Genomic DNA, 17251 nt, shown 5'->3' on the forward strand with positions numbered 1-17251 from the left:
CACACTGTCCCACTAATGTCCCTCAATCTCATACTAGCAAACACAATGCCACAGTTTTAAAGCCTGAAAAGGAGCTGCTTAGTTCTTCACTTGAACCTTCAGATAAATAGGGAACTAAGTGATTCTGAAAATGCTGAAAGCTTTCTTGGGGAAAAAAAAAAAAAAGCTTTTCGTTCAGTGGGGTAAATTTATGGTTTTAAAATTAGGAAAAAATATTATTTGGTATTAGAATACAGTTGAACATTGAAGTGGTTTTCACACTTTTGAGTTCTCAGTTGCTTAGTCATTTCCAAGTCTTTGTGACACTATGGACTGGAGTCTGCCAGGCTCTTCAGTCCAGTGGAATTTTCCAGACAAGAATACTGGAAATTTGCCATTTCCTTCTCCAGGGGGGTCTTCCTGACTCAAGGATCGAACTCATGTCTTTTATGTCTCTTTACCACTGTGCCACCTGGGAAGTCCATTATGTATAAAAAGAACCTCCCTCTTCTTCAGCTCCAACCTCTGCTTTCCTACTTTTTAAAAAAAATTCAGTAGGTCTGGGGTTGGACCTGAAATTTGGATTTCTTACAAGTTCACATTTGACACTGGTGCTGTTAATCCACATACCACACTTTGAGAGCCACTGCAGAAGAGAATTGTCTAAGCAAGTCATTCTGGCTCTTTTTACTCAATAACTTCTTCTTTTTTAATATATTTTATATATATAAATATTATATATATATTATATATAATCTGGATACTGTAGCTTAATATTATTACAAAAAGCTATAACATTGTAACATGCTATGAAATAAAGAGTAGGGTTATTCTCATGATACCTTTTTTAAAAATCATCTTTTCTGTGATAGTGCCTGACTGCCATGATTTTGGAGATAATCTTATACCCCTGTGCCTGTCACAGCTCCCTCACTGTTGGTAAATATCGTGACTAGGTATCTCTGATCAGTAACTTCTTAACATATGTTTTGCCATGAGGATTCTTTGATACTTTAATGTCTGTATCTTGATCCATATATCTAAACTCTAAAGTTTGGAGAACTCCCAGAAAGAATCTATGGCTCCTATTAAGGTCTAAAAGCAACAAAGGATGATGCTAGTTTGAAGGCATCAGTGATTTTATATATATATATATATATATATATATATATATATATATACACACACACACATATATATATATGTGGAAGGGACTCTTGCTGATTGTAACTTAACGAAAGAAAGCACGTTCTCAAAATATGAAGGAAAAACAAGAGTGACCATTATGAGCATAAGGGAAACACGTGTGTTACAGACAAAAGGCAGATTGAAATGTATTCAGATGTCAAAGTCTCGAGATTATTCCCATTTTTTCAATAAGATAAAAAAATTGTTCTAAAAAGTCGGCAGTTTTGAAGAATCTTCAGCCTTGATCTCTGTTTAATATCCTAATTATTTATTCATATTGTTGAATTACCTTGGATAACAGCTTCCTCCATTTTTGTTTAGTGGTGGATAAAATATATTTCCGTTAGAGCATATCAGACTAAATTTATTTCTAATCTCAGCTAAGATTGGAGCCCAAAGCTAAAAAAAAAAAATAGAATGCCCACGTTTTATTCATTAACTCTTTATTTACTTTCTTAGTCCTTTTCTCCATGCAGAAGAGCCATTTTTGCCTCTTCTCTTTCCATCTACTGTATCCTTCTACCTTTATTTAGTTTTCCTTTAGTAAAAATTAGTTGATCTATCATTTGCTTGTTTTCTCTTAAATAAAAATACTGGCTTCTTTTGAGATTATTATTTCTTTTTATTGTGAACATTTCAATGTCTCAAATGTGTAGAGCTTAGTCCTTGGAGACAGAAATGTAATTCTAGACATAAAATTACATTCCTGAGAAACGTTCCTATTTATTTGCGGATTTTTAAAAAAATCTGAAACATGTTATCTGATGTGTGAATAAAAGATGCCATACACTTTAAAGAATGATCAAAGTGATTGAAAGATTATATAGAAAATAATAGGATGCTTCCAAAGATGGTCATTTAAAATAAGGAAGAACTCCTATTGTTAGAGATGAAATAGCCCAGATAACTGAAATATACTATTATGCAAAAGTAATTGTGCACCATGAATACATTTGAGTTACAGGAGAGAATGAAAATAGAACTGCTCTTGTGTGTGTGTGAGTTTAACGTTAGCCTCTGGGAAATCAATGCTCTGTAATGTGTTATGGGTCGTATATCTGTACGATTTTATATGCTTGTTCTTATTTGTCATGGAAACTTATGCTTTATGTATGCTATATCATTCTTGGCTTACTTGGAATTAACTCTACTGTGAATAATTCATAATTTCTATGGTGATGATTTATGACAAATAACAAACCATGATATATTTATTCTGTGTGTGTGTGTACACACACAAGGTCCTGCTTGAGTTAATATCTAGAGGCTGCTTGTATCTGGAGTGCAAGTTAATTTGAATCACATCAGTCAAGTAATTAGCTCTCATTGTTTATTTTAAAGTCCCACATATTATATTTAGAGAGTTTCTTATTTGGGTATATGTTTTATTTTAAAACTTCTGACTCCTTAGTTATACTTTCTAAATGTCCAGGTGTATTTTTCACATTTTAATCTTTCTGAAATTGGGATGGTACTTATCATCAGTGTGGATGTGTAACATGTATTTTCTCTGAAACTGAAAGTGATTCTTAAAGCTGGTGATATCTTAATATCAAGAAAATAACATACTCACTTGTATTAATAAGTAGAATTTAACAACTAAACCTGTGAATATAACATCATAGTAGATTTTCCCAGGTTGACTTATTGATTTTGAAAATCTAAGAGGATTAGTTACATTCACATGTTTATTTATAAGGAATACACACATATATTGACATACACATATATACAGCATGTAAGTATTGAACATACATTTATTGTACATAAATGAACATAATCTTGTGGCTAATTACTTATGAGTTCAAATGCAAATTTTGATGACACATTAGTTTTAGACAATTATTTCATATTTGTTATTGTATAAAATATATACAGGTATATACTACACCTATTTGTTGTTGTTTAGTTGGTAGGTTGTGTCCGACTCTTGCAACCCTTGGACTGTAGTCCACCAGGCTCCTCTGGCAAGAATATTGGATTGGGTTGCTGTTTCCTTCTCCAGGGGATCTTCCCAATTTAGGGATCGAACCTGCATCTCCTGCATTCCAGGCTGATTCTTCACCAATGAGCCACCAGGGATGCTCATATGGAGAGAGATTATTTACACACACACACTCACACAGACACAGTGGCTGACTGCTTTCCAGGTGGCCTTCATGGTAAAGAATCCTCCTGCCAATGCAGGAAATGTCGTAAGAGATGTGGGTTGGATCCCTGGGTCAGGAAGATCCCCTGGAGAAGGACATGGCAACCCACTTCAGTATTCTTGCCTGGAGAATCCCAGTGACGGAGGAGCTTGGCGGGCTATAGTCCATAGGGTCACAAAGATTCAAACACCACTGAAGTTACTTAGCACAGCCCAGCCCAGCACAGTGATGGAGAAGCTAGCCACTGGCCCTAAACAAATACCCTGAGACTCAGATACAATCCATGTAAACCCTTCTTGTCTCAGCCAGTAAATACAACAGCCCCTCCCCTTCCTCACAGAATCAGCAGTCACATGACCTTGTGCCCTTTGTTTCCTTTCCCCTTTCAGGTCTGACCTGGGTGTGCTCTATTCGTCTTCTCTGTCTTGGTCCCTTTCTCCATTTTTAACTGATTTCTATTAATATGCTGAAGCAGGAGAGGCACACAGCCAAGCTCTCCCCTATGGACAGAGTGTTCACCAGGGCAGTCCCAGTTTATGCTTTTGCCCCACTGGAAAATAAATCGCTCAGTCAACCTACCTGAAGATGACCCAAATATGTTATTTTATAAAATGAAAATGAACAGCAGACTTGAGTGCCTGATTAGCTAGTCAGAAATGTTTTAAGAAGGGCAGTAGGTGATATAAATCTAAGACAGCTCTGCGTCCCAGACCTTTTGATCAGGGCTCTATTTAAAGTGTCTGTATCCACCTCAAGTATACACGTGTTCCCCATCCTGAATGCAAACCAATACAATATTGTAAATAATTAACCTCCAATTAAAATAAATAAATTTATATTTTTTTAAAAAAAGTGTCTGTAGAATCTTGTTCTATCTTTTTGAGAGAACAGTTTCTTTCAGTGAATTTTAATCTGATAAACTATTTTTAATTACTTGTGATTTTCTTCATTGCTTTAGGTAAGTATTTTTCAGATGAGTTAATTATTCTTAAGGCATAACTTATAGAGATCCAGGGATATGAAAACTTAACTCTCCACAAAGGAATATAATCTAGAGTCTGAGCTAAGAAATCGTTATATGTTATTCTAATGTTGAGTAGCTAACCCATTATTTAGGAAATTCCCCTCAGGAAAAATTTCTAGTCTACCAAACTAGTTACTTCTTTACATCAATAATATTGCCTAAGCGGTAATTTTCCAGTGTCTCTCTCTGTATCACTTATATGTACCTTTCACGCATGCAAATTTTATAATGTTAGATGAATAAAAGTAACTCATTATTCAGTATTTTTTCCCATTTACTTAAAATGGGACTCTTGCAACTTTAAGGGGAAGGAATAACTTTTTAAAGTTTCCAATTTGTGATTACATAAAAATGGTCATTTTAATAATCCTGTATTCACTGCAAAATAATATCTATGTGTCTTTGTACAAACATATGTGTATATATGAACATTAATGTATATTGTTCATATTCTAATTAGTTATAAGCCATTTAAACATCTTTTCTGTAGGCTAGCAAAGATTATTTTAAGTACAGTAAGTACTCTACAGAACAAAAATGACAGCATATTTTTGAGAGGGAATAGAAAAAGGCTGTTTTTTTCTTTCTCTAGAATTGCAAAATATAGGAAATTTTTGCTTGTTAAGTGTTTTTCTGAGTAGAGTTTTTTGTAAGTATAAATATTTCTATTGATTTTCATTGAGTAGAATCCTCACACTATTCCTATAAATCACAAGGGAAGACTTCCATTTTTACAAGGCCAATCTTACCTAACAAGTATTCTATGTTTGTGGATTGTTGAAAGATTGATACTTAAATTTTTTTTGTAGCTAACAGGGTTTTGTTTTTCAATAATTTGCATGCAGTGAAAAAAACAGACTCGTTTCATGAAGGAGTTAATTTTTTGAGACCTAGCCTTTATCACTATCAAGACATATTTTTCTTCATTTTAAGTTATAATTCCAGGGCCTATTATATTTCATTTGTTTTTCTTCTAAATTTAAGAAATTTTTAACTGAGTTTATTTCTACCTGTTAATATATAAAATAAGAAACAAGCATTATTTTTTCAGAACAGTGTTTTTCTAATTTGTCTCTAAATTTTATAATTTGTTTCTCAGATTGGGCTCATTACCTCTGGATCCAACCTATCTTCTTCCCATGGCCCTTATTCTGTTTTGGGGAACACCAGGTTAAGTCAGTGCTGCCAGTCCATTTGGCTCTTCCTTGTCCCTTGTTCCAAATGTCCCGTTATTTGTCAGTAACTTTACTGACATGAGTGACATGTGTCTTTTACATGCATAACTTCTCGCATTTCTGTTGTCATTATCTTGGCTCAAAATAGTATTACCTTGTTTATTTTAGCGAATGCATAAATAGTATGCCGAATCAGTAAAGTTATAAAGAGAACTAAATATTTTTAAATTCATTTCTAGAGATTAGCTATATTTCTGTTTAATTAAATATAAGCAGAATGCAGAAAATAGTGAATGCTTCTTTTTTTTTCTTTTCTTTATCATGTCTGAAACATTACTCTGTCTTTGCAAAGAAATAAGATTTGAAATGTACTTTATTCTGGGAAATTGGCTTCCTTATAAACACTATTTCATATGTACATATAGATATATGTGAGTATAAATACATGTGTATTATACCACTGTTTATACATTTCTTAATTTATTTAAAGTGTTTTAACTTTTTTCAAAATGTACTTGATAAGAACTTTATTACTTATCTTGATGTCTCTAATTTTGATTTCATTTACATAAGCTTATGGAAGTTTTCCAGATAGACTTTGTTTTCATTAGAGTATGTGCAACTTGATATGTATTTGGGGATTGGTTAGAAACATTTGTTTCAGTGCTACCAAACATGAGTTTTGTGCACAGGCTGGTAGCTTTAATTACGGTAAAAATAGAAAGTTGTGTCTTTGATATTATTTCATTGGTATTATTTGAGGAATATTAGGAAACTTGAGAATATATCTTTTCTGCTGGCTTGAATCTTGAAAATTTAATGACTAATTACTATTTTGGTTTCTAAGTATTCAAGCAGTTGATAAAATGAAAGGAAATGTAGTGTAAGAAACTGTCACATTGAAGCTTGTTTCACTGTAAGAGTGTCAAAGCCTGCCCAGATGTTACCTCTGGTCCTACCTTTATTCTTTGGGATTTCCACAGTGGTTTCTCTGCCTAGCTACCTGAGGGGCTGTGGCATTTATTCCATCTCTTGGTCAACTCCTGCCTGGACATGTCTCTGACTTCCCCTCATTATTATCACTATCACTTATTGAGCATTTGTTGTGTGCTAGGTACCATGTTCCATGGTGGACTTAGGTCATCTTATTTAACCTCCTGCGGCCATTGAAAGATAAATATAATTATTCCTGTTTTACAGTTGGAAAAAACTAAGATTTAGATGGTTTAATTGGTTAAATTCACTTACCTGGTGAATTGCAGAAGTAGTTCCCTGACTTCTTAACCAGGATGCTTTATTGCTTATTCCTCATGTTATCTAAATCACATTGGCTTTTGAGTCTAGAGAGGTGAGCATAGTATAACGTGCCTGGTACTATTGACATCAATTGTCAACACTGGATCTTAATTTTCAGTATGGAAAACACTATGATTCGCTAAGCTACACTTTAGCTTTATGATGCTGCTTTACACTTTGGGTCCTCAGGAAAGAAACCTGAGGTTGATCAGTGATTCATGATGTGGGTAGACTCAAAATCAGAGCTCTCTGTTTTTGCTAAGCTCATATTGGGCAAATTCAAGTGTAACGGCAAGGGTCTAATCTGGAGAACATTCTGGATTGGAACAGGAACCTTAGTTATATTCCCAGATAAAATATGTGTAAGATTATTTAGGGAGACCTTTAGGGATTTTAAAGCTAGATATCCATGTTGATTTGGAAATTGGTAGAAATTTTTTCAATTAAATGATGTTAGTTTTTCTTAACACAAGATTCAAAAAGTTAGAAACCTCAGTTAGCCTGATTATTTTGTTTTATGTTAAATGATACTTGTTTTGATTTCTTTCTGTATGGAAGAGAGTTATAGGTAAGTGTTGGATACAGAAATGGGGAAGTACAGAAATAAATATAAATAAGGTATAATTTCTGCTTTCTAACAAAATCATGAACTAGTGGGGAGACAGACAAATATGCAAGAGAGGAAAGGAAGGCAATTGATGGAGTGAGCTAGGACACAGATGTGTGCATATATAAGGATGTGTATGTGTGTGTGTGTGTGTGTGTGTGTGTGTGTGTGTGTGTGTGTACTCTGCTCTGACTGGCTGATTCTGCTAACTATGTTATTTATCCTTTGTGAGTGTAAAACAAACTAGTCATCTTTATTTGAAAATAGTTTTGCTATTTTCCAGATTTATTGGCCAGAGTCAATATTGCTGGAGAAGTGATTCAATAGTTACTTTTATAGATCCTCCCACAAAGATAATATATTTTACACTTTGAAATTTGTTTGAAAAGCAGTCTATCTCTGGTGCTCTTAAACATTCTAATGCTTAATTCATGTGAGCACAATAGACTGTTGCAGCATTAATTTTAGTTATCTTGATTCTACTAGTAATTTATTTAAAGAAGCATTTTCAGGAAGCAATTAAAAGCCTGAATTTATGCTATGCTACCCTTAAACTTAGAAAACAAAACTAGTTTTTTATACTTTTAAATTATTACATATAACCCACGCCATAATATTAAAGTTTAGTATTTTCTTAAGATCTAAGTTGCCAACTAAACTAACAATTGCTATCTTGAGAGTACAAGTATAGAATAAGACAGGAGCTCAATATGATTTTGAAACATTTCAAATGTCTATAACTTGAGAATAATGTGAAAGAAAACACTATTTGCAGGAGGACAATAATTTTTCTAGTGCCTTTTGTGTGAAAATAACATTATAGTGAACTCCTGCAGAGTGATATCACAAAGCAAAAAAAATTGAATTATGTTTGAAAATTAATAGTTCTCCTTTCATTAAAATTCAATTTAAAAATGTATCAAATGTTTAAATGACTTTTCCACTTGTGAGTGTATTTTATTTTTCACAGAACTATTTGTTTTTATTTCAGTTTTGCAACAAGAAATAACTGGGGGTTAGAATGTATTTTCATAAATTCAAATGCTAGTACCCAAAAACCCAAATAGAAATATCCATTCATTAATTAATTAACTTCAACAAAGACATGCTGAATGCCTTTGCTGATTCTGGTACTGGGCTAGATGCTAGAGATACACCAAGTACTTCTCAAGGCTTCTGGATGAAGCATAAAGTCTTCTAGTATACACTTAGCAAGTGAAAGAGAAGAGGCTCCTTGTTGGAAGAGCATTTTTCTTCTCCCCAATTGGCATCTCTCTCACTCATTAGTTTACTCTTGCTCTTTCTCTTCCTTAAATTATCAAGGTACTTCCTCTGTACTCTTATGATATATATATTTTGAAATTTGGTTTTCTGTGGTCTTTATTTGTGCATATATTTTATCTTATATTAGAACCATAACCTCCTTGAGCCAAAATCTATGACTAATCACATTTTTCCTTGCCTTTTGTTGTTTCATCTGGTCCCAGTAAGAACTACATATGTATTTATTGAATGAATGAATGCGTGCATGCATGAAAAAATCAAGTAACAGAGTAATGGGCACATCTGGGAAGAATTTTAAAATGTTCACCCCTGGATGACCGGGCTTTATGGGAACTGTATGACTGAGATAATCTGTTAAAGTCTTATGATGTCAAGGCCAGGTGATTATGATTCTAGGATAGAGGTAAAAGGCTAAAATGAATTTCAAAAATCCGCACTAATAATGAGTCATATAGAGCTGCATTATAATGTTTGGGAACTTCTTCATTTGTTATTTCAATTATTTAAAAATTTTTATTCATTTTATTTAAAGATCTCAATGCTGTTGAGATCTTTAAAGAATTATATAAATGTATTAGCTTAAACATATATAATTAGTTTAAATTTGAACTATCTAAAGTGATAAAAAACAATATTGAAAATACATACAATGATTATTCTTAATTTGGTCATTTTAATCCTATAAATTTCAGAATGTTATATCTGTGCTTTGTCCTTTAATGCCTTCTGCACCTGCATGTTTCACTTGTTAGTGCTCGCTAGACTCAAGGCCCATGATCGCCAAGAGGTTGTTGCACCTGCCACGTTAGTTCTCCCGGGAATGGACTCTGCCCTGCATCCTTCTATATTAACCTGTTTTATTTATTTATTTATTTTCATAGTATTTTTCTCATATTTTAATAAATTTAAATCTTTTCACAGAAATTTTTAATCTTAATTTTTTTGGGGGTATAATGTGTGAGTTACAGATTCAAATAAGTTTTCAGGTACCAGTGTAATTGTTTTTTTATCTTTTATTGACTAGCTTATCTTTTCACCATTCAGTTTTATTTTTGTAGTGCCGGTGAAAAGTGATATTTCACTTTTACTGAGGGAAAGCAAAATGCCCCAAACTGTTTTCGTTTACATGAAAATCTTCTGCACAGCCTGATGCCTGCTAAATTGGCTTTGTTGCCAGGTAAAGTGAATGGAGTCCAAATTGAGACTATGGCTCAAAGGGCCCACTAATCTTGCTCCTATGTTTCCAAATTTTTTTTTTTTATTCATATGGTTGTGCAATGAGGTACAGTTGCTAATCAGTTTGAAAACAATCTCATGCTTTTTCTTTTTTCTGGAAATTGTCATTATAGCAGTTCACTTGAGGATCTTATAATGATGATACAGCAATTGGTATTTTTAATCTAGATATGTATAAATATGTGAGAATGAAAATCACCAATTATAATAAACACTACAAAGCAAACAAATAACAGTATTTAGTATTGCTACAAGTAACTGATGAACTCTGTGAATGACTGGCAGTGCACTTTAGCCTCATAGAGAGGTTCTAAATAGGATTTCCCTGACCACTGGTGTTACATTTGGTTTTCTGTCATGATCTCCAACATCCTATGGCTTTTTCCTCCTCATCAGCTTACTGTCATTTTGGCATTCTTCACAAAACAGGTTCTCTGTTTCTTACATACCTGATCTAGTGAGTTGTCCTGCATTGGTCATTGGTAGGACCTTGATATTCCAACTTCCTTAGGGGTTCTTTCTTATTTCTGTCTAGAACCTACAGGACAGTACCTGAGGATTACATGAATCCTTGTAGCTGTCTTCCAAACAAATAGGCTTTCAAATGATGCTATAACTTTTCTTCAACTTTATTATTAAATTAATTCAGATTTTGGTTGAAACTACATCCAAACTAAATGAGATGATACTGTATATAGTGAGTTAGTGAGTCGTGTCTGACTCTTGCAACCCCGTAGACTGTAGCCCATCAGGCTCATCTGCCTATGGAATTCTTCAGGCAAGAATACTGGAATGGGTAGCCATTCCCTTCTCCAGAGGAACTTCCCAACCCAGGGATCAAACCCTGGTCTCCTGCATTGCAGGGGGATTCTTTGCCATTTGAGTCACCAGAGAAGCTCAATACTGTATATATATCTGTCCAACTGCATAAAAATCCTGCAGTTGGAGATTTAGTTCAAATAACATTTATTTGATAAAAATTCCTCAGATGAATTTGATTCTGTAGGAATGAGATTCTGCTATGAATTTATTCAGAATTGAATTTCTATGAAATTCAGAATTTAATTTCTTCAATATATGCACATAGGTATCAGTAGATATTGTTCCATCCATCTATTCGTCCATCCATCCATCCATCCATTATTGAGTACTCTTGGGATCCTGAAAGAACAAAACCAACTCCCTGACTTCAAAATCAAGCAGTTGTAGAACACTTCTATTTTCCTAGAATGTATGGAGGAAGTTGAAGAAAATACCTGCCTTTGCTGTGAGCTTTGTATAGACACCGTTTTTGAGCTGAACTGGCCAGTATATATATAGCTATTATTTAATTTATCTTAACATTATCTAGCAATCATGACTGTAAATTTGATAGAGAATAAAGACATCACAGGGGTTATACACACTGTTTATTAGTAAAAATTTGAAAGTTCTTGTTAGTGGAAACACTGGCAGGGAAAAGAATTGCTTCTCACAAAGTTAATGTTTTTAGGGTGAAATCAGATCTTCAGATAAGAATGAGCTAATATGCATATCTAGTTTATTATTAATGATTTAGAATAATTATGTATTATTAATGTAATATTCATTGTTCTCTTTTTGAATTTTATATGACCTAAATGTTAGGAACATTAAAAAAGGTAAGTACTGACAATATAGCTTTTATTATAGTGCAGTAAAAAAATTCTTGGTCTTTCCAGGAGGCTTATTGGTAAAAAATCCACCTGCCAATGCAGGAGATGCAGGTTTGATCCCTAAGTGGGGAGGATTACCTGGAGAAGGAAATGGTTACTTACTCCAGTTTTCCTTTTTTTTTTGCACTGTTCACTTAAAAGGTTTTCTTATCTCTCCTTGTTATTCTGTGGAACTCTGCATTCAGATGGTTATATCTTTTCCTTTCTCCTTTACCTTTAGCTTCTCTTTTTTTTCTCAGCTATTTGTAAGGCCTCCTCAGACAACCATTCTGTTTTGTTTTGTGTCTTTTCTTGGGGGATGGCTTGGGTACAGTGTTGTGAACCCCCTTCCATAGTTCTTCAGGGACACTGTCTAGTCAGATCTAATCCCTTCAATCTATTTGTCATTTCCACTGTATAATTAAAATGAATTTGATTTTGGTCATACCTGAATGGCCTAGTGGTTTTCCCTACTTTCTTTAAGTCTGATTTTTTGCAATAGGGAGCTCGTAATCTGAGCCACAGTCAGCTCCAGGTCTTGTTTTTGCAGACTGTATAGAGCTTCTCTATCTTTGGCTGTAAAGAATATAGTCATTCTGATTTCAGTATTGACCATCTGGTGATGTCCATGTGTAGAGTCATCTTTTGTGTTCTTGGAAGAGGGTGTTTGCTATGATGAGTGCATTCTTTTGGCAAAACTCTGTTAGCCTTTGCCCTGCTTAATTTTGTACTCCAAGGCCAAACTTGCCTGTTACTTCACATATCACTTGACTTCCTACTTTTATATTCTAGTCTCCTATAATGAAAAGAACATCTTTTTTTTGGTGTTACTTCTAGGAGGTCTTGTAGGTCTTCATAGAACTGTTCACCTTCAGCTTCTTTGGTATTAGTGGTTGGGGAATAGACTTGGATTACTGTGATTTTGAATGGTTTGCCTTGGAAAGAACCGAGATCATTCAGCCATTTTTGAGATTGCATCCAAGTACTGCATTTCAGACTCCCTTGTTGAGTATGAGGGCTACTCCATTTCTTGTAAGGGATTCTTGCCCACAGTAGTAGATATAATGGTCATCAGAGTTAAATTCACCCATTCCCATCCATTTTAGTTCACTGATTTCTAAAGTGTCGGTTTTAACTCTTGCCATCTCCTATTTGAGCGCATCCAATTTGCCTTGATTCATGGTCCTTACATTCTAGGTTCCTATGCAATACTGTTCTTGACATCATCAATAAAGGACAGAAACAGTAAGGACTTAACAGAAGCAGAAGAGATTAAGAAGAGGTGGCAAGAATACACAGAAGAAATGTAAAAAAAAAAAAAAGTCTAAATGACCTGAATAGCCATGTTAGTGTAGACAGTCACCCATTGCCAGACATCCTGGAATGTGAAGTCAAGTGGGCCTTAGGAAGCATTATTATGAGCTAGTGAAGTTAACAGAATTCCAGCTGAGCTATATCCAATCTTAAAATATGATGCTATTAAAGTGCTGCACACAACATCCCAGCAAATTTGGAAAACTCAGTAGTGGCCACAGGACTGGAAAAGGTCAGTTTTCATTCTAATCCCAAAGAAGGGCAATGCTGAAGAATGTTCAAACTACTACACAATTGCACTCATTTCACATGCTAACAAGGTAATGCTCAAAATTCTTCAAGCTAGTTTTCAACAGTGAACAGAGAACTTCTAAATGTATAAGCTGGATTTAGAAAAGGCAGAGGAATGAGAGATCAAATTGCCAACAGCTGTTGGATCATAGAAAAAGCAAGAGAATTCCAGAAAAGCATCTACTTCTGCTTCATTGGCTACACTAAAGCTTTAGACTGTGTGGAATACAATAAACTGGAAAATTCTTCAAGAGATGGGGATACCAGATGACCTTACCTGCCTTCTGAGAAACCTGTATGCAGGTCAAGAAGAAACAGAACCAGACATGGAACAATGGAATGGTTCAAAATGGGAAAGTAGTATGTCAAGGCTGTATATTGTCACCCTGCTTATTTAACTTATATGCAGAGTATATCATGAGAGATGCCAGGCTGATTGAATCACAAGGTGGAATCAAGATTGGTTGGAAAAATATTAGTAGTCTCAGATATGTAGATGACACCATCCTTATGGTAGAAACTGAAGAGGAACTCAAGAGCTTCTTGATGAAGGTGAAAGAGGAGAATGAAAAAGCTGGCTAAAATTCAGCATTTAAAAAATGAAGATCACGGCAACCAGTCCCATCATCATGGCAAATAGATGGAACAAAAAATGGAAACACTGATAGACTTCATTTTCTTAGGTTCCAAAATCACTGTAAACAGTGCCTGCAGCCATGAAATTAAATGACTCTTGCTCCTTGGAAGCAAAACAATGACAAACCGAGACAGTGTAGTAAAAAGTAGAGACATCACTAGGCCAACCAAGGTCCATCTAGTCAAGGCTATCTTTTTTCCAGTAGTCATGTACAGATGTATGGGTTGGACCATAAAGAAGGCTGAGTGTTTAAGAACTGACACAGTTCAAAAGTGAACTGTGGTGCTGGAGAAAACTCTTGAGAGTTCCTTGGACAGCAAGGAGATCAAATCAGTGAATCTTAAAGAAAATCATCCCTGAATATTCATTGGAAGGACTGATATGGAAGCTGAAGCTCCAATACTTTGGCCGCCTGATGCAAAGAGCTGACTCACTGGAAAAGACTCTGATGCTGGGAAGGATTGGGGGGCAGAAGGGAGGGACAAAAGGATAGATGGTTGGACGGCATCCCTGACTCAATGGACAGGAATTTGAGCAAACTCCTGAAGATAGCAAAGGACAGGGAAGCTTGTCATGCTGTGGTCCATGGTATAGCAAAGAGTTGGACACAACTGAGTGACTGAACCCACTCCAGTATTCTTGTCTGGGAAATTTCATGGACAAAGGAGCCTGACAATATACAGTCCTTGGGGTTGCAAAAGAATTGGATGTTGACTTAGTGACTAAACAACAACAACAGAATGCTTCTTGATGACATTTAAATAAAGATCAGCTTCTAAGCTGTGTTAACATGTATAGATTCTGTGAGTGGTGACTATCATTGGACTGACTGGAAGTAATGTTGGGCTTGGGGAGTATCTAGCTCTTAATGTTTTGCTTATGTTGTCTCACTTAATTTTAGTATCTGTTTTTTGCACAGCTATACCTAGCATTTACAAACTGTCATTTTCTAGGGTTCAATTTTTGTTACTTTAGTTCATAGGATGTAGTATGTCTGACACTAGTTTTTTAGTAATAACGAACAAGTTAATAATGGTTGTATCTTTGATCAGCTATGCATATGTGCAGATGATATATTTTCAACCATGAGTTTGATTAAACTAATTAAAACTAAGCTACGTAAAGAGAAAATATGAGGTGTTATTTCTTAATGGTCCACTTTATTTTATTAACAGTTTAATGATTTGGTTTCAATTCAAGGTACAAAATAGATATTAAATGCAATAAAAAAGTCAAAATATTATAGGCCATATTTGCACAATAAAACTCAAGCTTGAGGTTGCATAATAGTCTTTACTATCATCAAGATACTGTACTTAGAGAATATACTTTGGCTTCTTTTAACACAGTTGGATATTCAGCAATAAAGGCATAAATATAAAACAACATGAGGGGGTTTTATGTAAGAGTTTTATTATTGGTTTCTTATTTTTAGGTTATATTATTTATACTGCTAATCTATAATCTGAATGATATAAGATCAGTGATGAAGAAAAGGATGAAACTTATATATAGATATGTACTCCAGATAGATTCCCTGTGGGATATGGGCTTTTGCATGAAAAGTTTAACCTATTATCATTATGAATGTTATTAACAGTTCATCATTTTCATATTATTTAAATATCTATTATGAAAGTATTGTAGTCTTCCTGACCCAGGGATTTAACCTGTGTCTCCTGTACTGCAGGCAGATTCTTAACTAAGCTACCAGGGAAGCGCTATGAAAGTATTGTGGTATCTATAATCAAAGTGTCAAGATTCAAAATGAAGAACAGGTCACAGATTTTTCAGAAATGTATGATTAAAGAAATATAATGTAAAGGTTAGAAAATCTAATCTAGAGGGTCAAAATGATTTTTGTTTTCTCAAGGTTACTAAGTAAGATGTCACTTGAATGAAACTTAGAGTAGAATTATAAATTAATTTTTCAATGAATATACTCCTAATAGGGCTTCCCTGGTGGCTGAGATGATAAATAATCCACCTGCCCGTGCAGGAGACTGGGGATTGATTCCTGGGTGGGGAGGATACCCTTGAGAAGGGAATGGCAACCCACTCCAGTTTTCTTGCCTGGAGAGTACTATGGACAGAGGAGCCTGGTGGCTACAGTCCATGGGGTTACAGAGTTGGATATAACTGAGCAACTAACACATACACACACTTAATATCTGATTCTCTCCCCTCAAATTTAGTTTTAAAATCTCTTAATGGGTTTCTGATATTATATGGGATAATGAACATGCTATATTAAAATATATAAGTATAGTATATAAGATAATTTATAATAAACATTAGTTTATGTTATATACTATAGGCATATTGTGTATAAAAGTACAGATATACTAGCCCCGCCTTATCCACAGGGTATTCTAAGACCTGTGTTTGTCCTAGAACCAGGCATTCAGTATATGCCTGAAACCATAGATGGTATTGAATTGTATATATACTGTTTGTTTGTTTGTTTTTTACTATACATACATATCAAAGGTAAAGTTTAATTTATAAATTTAAGCATAGTAAGAGACTACCCAGATTGCCAGCATCACTCCTTTTGTGCTTTGAGGGCAATATTAAGTTAAATAAGTGTTACTTTCACAGACACACTGGGATACTTCTAAAGCTGATCAGTTAATGGAGATGGCTGCTAAGTGACTATTGGGCAGGTAACATGTACAGTGTGGAAATGCTGGATTAAGAGATGATTTGCATTTCTGGTGGTCCTGAGATGGAGGGCAAGAGATTTCATCACACTACTCAGAATGGCACACAAATTAAAACTTACTAAATGCCTCTTTTTGGAATTTTTCATTTAATATTTTTGTGTCATGGTGGACCACAGGTAACCAAAACCACAGAAAGCAAACCAAGGGTAAATAAGGAGGAGTTCTGTGTTTGTGTGTGTGTGTTATGTAATGGTTAGTGACTTTTTCCTAATAGGAACATATTTGGTATTTTCTTTCTATTACCTTTCCTCCCTTGGATTTGTGAAATTCTCACTCCATGCACAGAATTGTGACGCACATTTGAGGATAATTCAAGGAGTAGTAGATGTCAGAATAGATTGTCTACCATCTCTGGGCTTCTATTATCGTTCTGAATATGTAAATAAAAACTTAAGAAAATAATTGGTAAATGATATTAGTTGTGAGTACAGATGCTTATTTATAAGGAAGCATTAGAACCCAGAGCCCTTGATTTTTTTCCACTCCCTGAGAAGTTTTGACAAAATGAGGCAACTCTTCTTTGAACTGGCATGACTTTGGAAAATGATTATATTCCATCCTAATATGAAAAGGCAAAAAAATATGACACTGAAAGATGAACTCCCCAGGTTGGTCGGTGTCCAATATGCTCCTGGAGAATGGAGAAATAACTCCAGAAAGAATGAAGATGT

The 17251-nt window shown here is 34.6% G+C and overlaps 2 protein-coding genes across 3 annotated transcripts in view; one reads left to right on the top strand and one right to left on the bottom strand.

The window, feature by feature from the left end:
• CTNNA3 (catenin alpha 3) overlaps nucleotides 1–17251 on the top strand; it is a 1853842-nt gene that overhangs the window by 597697 nt on the left and 1238894 nt on the right. The gene's annotated exons all lie outside the window — the stretch shown is intronic.
• The window catches only part of LRRTM3 (leucine rich repeat transmembrane neuronal 3), a 198115-nt gene that overhangs the window by 2230 nt on the left and 178634 nt on the right, over nucleotides 1–17251 (bottom strand). The gene's annotated exons all lie outside the window — the stretch shown is intronic.

Source organism: Capra hircus, chromosome 28, assembly GCF_001704415.2.
Source record: "Capra hircus breed San Clemente chromosome 28, ASM170441v1, whole genome shotgun sequence".
NCBI lineage: Eukaryota > Metazoa > Chordata > Mammalia > Artiodactyla > Bovidae > Capra > Capra hircus.